The 6,519-nt window shown below is 43.6% G+C and overlaps 1 pseudogene; it reads right to left on the bottom strand.

Moving 5' to 3' along the window:
• Positions 1-3,669: 3,669 nt before the first annotated feature.
• On the bottom strand, positions 3,670-4,763 carry LOC101996020 (annotated as a pseudogene).
• Positions 4,764-6,519: the final 1,756 nt, after the last annotated feature.

Genomic DNA, 6,519 nt, shown 5'->3' with positions numbered 1-6,519 from the left:
GAACTCCCAGAGATCCGCCTGCCTCTGCCTCCCGAGTGCTGGGATTAAAGGCGTGCGCCACCACCGCCCGGCCAAGCTACTTCTGTCTCTGTTTTTCACGTGGCTCCAGCAGTTCAAATGGCATCTCCATAGAGAGCTTCCTTGATCACTCCGTTCTACAAGATCCCAGACTCTAGTTACATCACCTTCTCTTAATTGTCAGCAACACTTATCTTTCCATTTTCTTATTTATTTGATACCATTTTTCCAAATGAGAAGGCCTTTGTTCATTCTTGTATTTTCTGCACAATTTGATATAACACCCATGAATCAGCCACATGACTGTTGCGTATGGGAGCCTGAGGAATGGGGGAAGAGACTGGAGATGCGGTCAGCAAAGGCCTTGTGCAGTAGAGGACCTGGAGATTTATTTAATCTGCTCAGTGTTTCCTGAGTATTTCTCTATTCCAAGGCGCTCTGTCTTTCATCAGAGAGATGAAGATGGCACAGGTTCGTCATCATCACTCCCATGATAACTTCTATGGTTTCCGACTGTCTCTTTACCTTTGGTCTTATGCCCTCTAGATCATAATCCCATTTCTAAAACACAAGTGTGCTGTGATACCCCCTGATTAAAACATTAATAAAAGTTCCCAGTCATTTATGAGAAAGTCAGTCATCTCATGTGACTCCCAGCTCAGCTTGCTTCTCCACCGGTGTCTTGTCTCATTACCCAGGATGCACAGCTGCCCAAGGGCCTCTATGAATACCTCACTTCCTTTGAAACTGGGTATTCCCTTACTTTCCCTGTTGTCTTAGAATGACTAGCATTTAGAAGTGGTGTGACCTTGGAATATTCCTATTTCTTCTGAACCTTTGTTTCCTAATAATCATAATTCATCACTGGGCAGCATGATATACATACAAACAGGTATATACCTGTCCCTAACAAATTCTACCTACTTTATCGGCAGTCTCAATGCCTATGACACTATCGTTGGGTAGAAGATGGTGGAGATAGCTTTTACACTAGTTTCTAGCCTCGCCTTCTTTTATGGGAAGTAAGCAGATCTGGTTAAAAAGTCCAGCTTTTGATTGTTTGACCTTCTGTTTTTGTTTATTCATCATGCTATCTGGAAGCCTTGAGAATGGTACTGTCCCTACCCCGGGACTCTCAAATCTACAGGGATAACATAGTAACTTGTTCCCAGACACCCTCTGGGCTCTGGATGAAGGATCAGTGGGGACTGACCAGCATTCTTATAAGACATTGGCATTTCCACCAAGTCTCTTACATGACACTGTACTTTCCCTGAATCAAGATTTCAGGAACACACTGGAGCCTCCTGATGGTGGCCTCTGGGCACCGGAGTAGTCTGGCCAACAGAGGCAAATGTGATCTGACAAGTTTAGAGTAATTTGGCACCGGTTATCTTTTTATCATGCTAAAGAAGTTCAGGCCCCCACCTAGCATCGTGTAGCCTGAACTATGAAGAAGGATAATGGCATGTCCTTACCTTCCAGGGTGTGGTGGGAAAGATGAGAAATGGGCTTTGGTGCCAGTGGGACGGCTTAGCCTTGAGTGTGCCCCACAGGGTTAAAGCGGATAATGACAGCCTTTGCTAGCCCATCAAGGGACCTGGGTGAGCCAGGTCACCTCTGAGGTTTGGTTATTTGAATCTACTTTAAAGGTTTAGTTGCTCTGACCTCTGTGAATTTTGAGTAGTCTGTCAGTGAGATTGGCTAATACATTAAATAGAGTCTTTAGAAGTTAAGCTAAGAAGTAGCTGGCCCTCACTAGATCCTGGGTTAAGTGCTTTGGTAGATGCCAAGGTGAATCATGGTCCGGCAGGAGCTCCCCGACTAACGGGGATTTGTACAGACAAACAGCTGAGTCAATGCAGGGAGCCACACTGGCTCACATGACCTCCATGTTGAGTAAATTCAGAGGGGGTAAGACCCACACCTTACTTGATACCTGAGGTCAAGTTTTAGGGAGAAACGTGAACAAAACTTGGAAAGATTAGAGATGCAGGAGGTATGGCCTGGGAACTGTTAGTGCAAAAGCCTTAGTGTGTGCAGAACTTCTGGAAGTTTTGTTTGGTATATGGACTGGGGCAGATCTTTGCCTGTGTAAGGAGTTTGTACTGGATTCTTTGTGTCTGTGATAGGTGTCTATGCACATGTGTGTGGCGGGGACTGGAGAAGAACCTCACGTGTCGTTTCTCAAGTGCCATCCACTTTGGAGACTGAGCCAGGATCTCTCACTGATCTGGAGCTTACCAAATAGGCTAAGCTAGTTGGCCAGCGAGCCCCAGGGATTTGCCTGTCTCTTTCTCTCCAACATTAGGTTTATAAGCACGTGGCATGCACCTTGCTTTTTCACATGGGCTCTGGAGCTTAGGTGTTCATGACAGCTCTCTCCCTCGGCCTTAGACCCGAGCTCAACAACCTGAGCAGATGGGTGTTTTAGAGAGAGCTAGTTGGAGGATGGATGAGAGGGAGGACAGGATGCTCTGTGTCTCTTAGTACCATTTAGTCAGGAAGATTGGTGAGAAGAAAATAAAGAAATGTATTGGAGTAGAATTAATACAGTTGATTGTAGAAAGAGACAAGGGGCAGAAATGAATAAAGATGTGTGAAGTTTCCAAGCATGGGTAGAGAGACTGAGGAATCACTTGGGAGCACAGAGGCAAAGCGTATTTGGAAGAAGTTCCAGTTTGGACAGATGTGAGAGCTGCTCACATTGTGTTTGGATAGAAGCTCAGAGTTGGGCTATGGGATGAAATGGTTGTGAGGCAGAGTCCACAGGATCACTTGAAACCGCGGAGAAAAAGTAAGAGAATTTGGTAAGACTTCGTAGGGGGATGGGATTGTGCTGTCTGTGGAGAGACAGTAAGAGGCACTGCAAAAGGGAGCTGGTGCCTGGAACCTGATAGACCAGTTTGACTCCTGGTTTTGCCATTTACCTCTTATGTGTGACTTTTTTTTTCACAGGTTGTTTAAACCTGCCAAGCCTCAGTTTTCTCACCTGTAAGATGGGGTAGAAAATAACATTTTGTTCCAGGGGATTGTGAATGCTGAATCAGATGCTATTTAAAGCATGCTAGGCCTATAAAGGCCTCGTAAAAACTTGTTATTCAAAATGTTACCACTAGTAATGAAAAACTTTGGACATAAACTTGGAGGCACTGACCTTTTCAGGAAGTGGAGGAAGAGGAGTGAGGGACTGCCGGAGGAAGCAGTGGAGATTACAGGAACGCGGTGTTACAGCAGTGGGGACCAGGTAGCGCCAGTCGTCATCTGCCCTAAGAAGCCGATGTGGCCAAGGTCAGAGGAGATACCTTTAACTTGGTTTTTTCTTTTCTTTTTTTAAATTTGTTTTAAATGATCTACATGTTTTTCTCCTCTCTCTCTTCTTCCCTCCTCCCTTCTACCCTCTCCCATGATCACCATGCTCCCAATTTACTCAGGAGATCTTGTTTTTATTTTTTTCTACTTCCCATGTAGATTAGATCCATGTATGTCTCTCTCTCTCTTTTTTTTTTTCTTGGCAATGGAACCTGGACAACATTCATCAAACACAGCAGGGAAAGTTCTCACCCTGCACTACAAAAAGGACAGCCAGATATATCAACTGCCACAGAAATTAAGTAAGATGGAATATTTCAAACTGTTCAAACCATCCTCTCAAAGAGACCTCCTCCACTGCCAGAGACCCTGAACAGCCGCCTGGTCAGTCATCCAGATGCAACTCTTCACATAATTAGTGAACTTGGCTTCCACCTTGGGAAGAGAGCCACCTCCCTCTATACTTGCCTGCATTCCTGCCCCAATGTCCTCCACAGAACTAGGTCCCCTTGGTGTTCCAGGGTTTTTTTCCCTGTTTTTTGAAGGACTCTTGACCCTTCAACCCTGGCATCGATGGTTTTAAGTCTTCTCCACTCCGGTTTAATTTCCATGCACCTTTGGCTGGGGTATCTCGCACAGATTTCCTAACTGGAACCTTTTCTTCAGCTTCCTCCTCATCAAAATCATCGTCGTCATCATCTTCATCATCCTCATCATCCTCATCAAGTTCCACCTTTCTCTGTGGAACCTTGTTGCCACCCCCAGGAGCGATTGCCTTCCAGACACTCTTTTAGGGTCCTCTTTGTTGTCTTGATTTTCTGGGATTGTGAATTGTAGGCTGGTTTTTCTTTGCTTTATGTCTAAAAGTCTCTTATGAGTGAGTACATATTATATTTGTCTTTCTTGATCTGGGTTACCTTACTCAGTATGATGTTTTCTAGATCCATTCATTTGCTTGCAAATTTCAAGTTGTCATTTTTTTTCCTGCTGTGTAGTACTCCACTGTGTAAATGTACCACATTTTCTTTGTTCATTCTTTGGTCAAGGGGCATTTAGGTTGTTTCCAGGTTCAGGCTATGACAAATAATTTTGCTATGAACATAGTTGAGTACACGTCCTTGTGGTATAATTGAGCATCCTTTGGGTATACACCCCAAAGTGAGATATCTTTAACTTTGTAATGGGAGTATATCATCTGGCTGGGCTGATAGCAGCGTACCACAAGCTGGATGACTTTAATGGAAATTGACTATCCTGAAGTTCTGGGAGCTAGAAGTTCAGGTTTAAGATGACCCTAACTTTGAAGGGGACAGCACCTGTGCCATGCCATTCTCTTCTTGTGAGGGTCTGCTGCTCGTCTCGGGCAACCTTTGGCTTCTAGCGGCATCATGTTGGTATGTGACGCCAGTCATTTGGCGTTTCCCCATGCACATGTTGGCATTAATTCTCCATTTTACAAGATCACCAGTCCTATTCCATTATGAATTCATCTTCAGTAACTGTAACAGAAACTGGTCTATTTTTAAATGAGGTCACATGCCAAGGGACACAGGTCATCACTGAGGATCTTCCTCAATTGCTTTCCACCTTCTGCTTTTGCGACAGTTTCTCATTAATCCTGGCACTCATCTGCTGAGCTAGGCTTCCTTGCCAGTGTGATCCTCCTGTCTCTGTCCTCTCCCTCACCGCTGTTACTCCAGTGCTGGGGTCACAGACACATGTTGCCCACATGTTTTTATGTGGGTGCTGGCGGTCCTCACGCCTGCATAGCCAGTGCTTTACCAGATGGGCCATCTCCCCAGAACCTCCTTTTTTTTGAAAAACATTTTGCCTGAATTTTTTGTAAATTGGTATATTTGCCCAATTCACTTGTGAAAAAGCATTGTTAAAGAATTGTCACAAAGAAAAGGGAATCTATACAAGCTGCCATGGTTATATCATAGCATAGAGGTATAATAAGAAGTGGAGGAAGTCTTCCTTAGGATGTAATCAGAACCTATGTACTTTGAAGGCGGATCGAAATAATACAGGCCAATTGGTATAAGATAACGCCACTTTAATAAAAAAAAAAAACACTCACGAAACCGAAGTTCCCGCGATGCCCAGAAACAGGAAACAGGAAGAAGGGGTCACCAGCATTTGTGCACCCCAATTTATAGACATTTGTCCGAGGCCGTCCCACCCCCAAAGGGCAGGCTCTCTCTACAGTACTTGTACAGTCTCAAAATTTCTTTTCAAATATTTTTTCCAGAGAAGATGCGTAGTTTTAAATGAAGAACATTTCCTTTGAGAAAATGCTTTAAAGATAGTAATAATCTTAATTAAACAGTCTTTCACTTTCAGAAGGGACCAAAATTATAAGTGCACATGCAGCTTTCAAGCATATGTTCTTTTTAATGGTATTAATACATCTCTAGAGACAGAAGGAACGCTTCTTCCTAATTGGCTAGTATTTTATTAAACTCAGCGAAATCTCACGCTAGTTTGAATACCATTTTCAAGAATTAAATAACACCCAGAGTCTCAAGTAAAGAGGATTTTCTTCCTCTCTCTCAGAAGTTATTGGTGCTGGTCAAAAACCAGATTTAGAATGAGAGGAGCCATGAATCTGTCTGTTAAATGAAGACAGCCCAAATTCCCTCAAGATTTGCTTAGCATGAATATATTATTGCCGATCCTACTTATGCCAAGACAGCTATTTTAAAATAAAAGTTAGAATAGTTTTAATTACATAAAGTTAATTCTCCCCAGTTGATCCATCTTTGAAATCAAGTCAAATCCACAAGCTAGATAACTGACAAATTTAGCTTTAATCACTCAGGGTCATGGTGTGGGAGCAGCGTGAGAGCTGGGCTGGGAACCGGAAAGACTGAAGTTCAGATTCTGCTGCTGTGATTAAAGGGTAAAGGAGAATAGATAGAGGCTAAAGCAGTTTTAAGGACCATCCCAAACACTCTATGGGAAAACATGGGGAAACAGTTGGTTTCCTAGCAAACTGTAGCCCTCTCAGCAGGATGAGCAGAAGTGGAAGCTGTGAATGGACCAGTTGCACCGTGGGGTGTTAAAATGTGGTCACAAAGCTGTGATTAAAGAGGCAACAGGGCCAGGCAGATTTGTGTTTACGAATGGCAATTCCAGTGTTCATAAGATATCGGCCTAGTTGTAGACAGTAGATGTGAACATGGTGCA

Source organism: Microtus ochrogaster, chromosome 8 (assembly GCF_000317375.1).
Source record: "Microtus ochrogaster isolate Prairie Vole_2 chromosome 8, MicOch1.0, whole genome shotgun sequence".
NCBI classification, from domain to species: domain Eukaryota; kingdom Metazoa; phylum Chordata; class Mammalia; order Rodentia; family Cricetidae; genus Microtus; species Microtus ochrogaster.
This window is presented reverse-complemented; position numbering and strand designations above follow the sequence as displayed.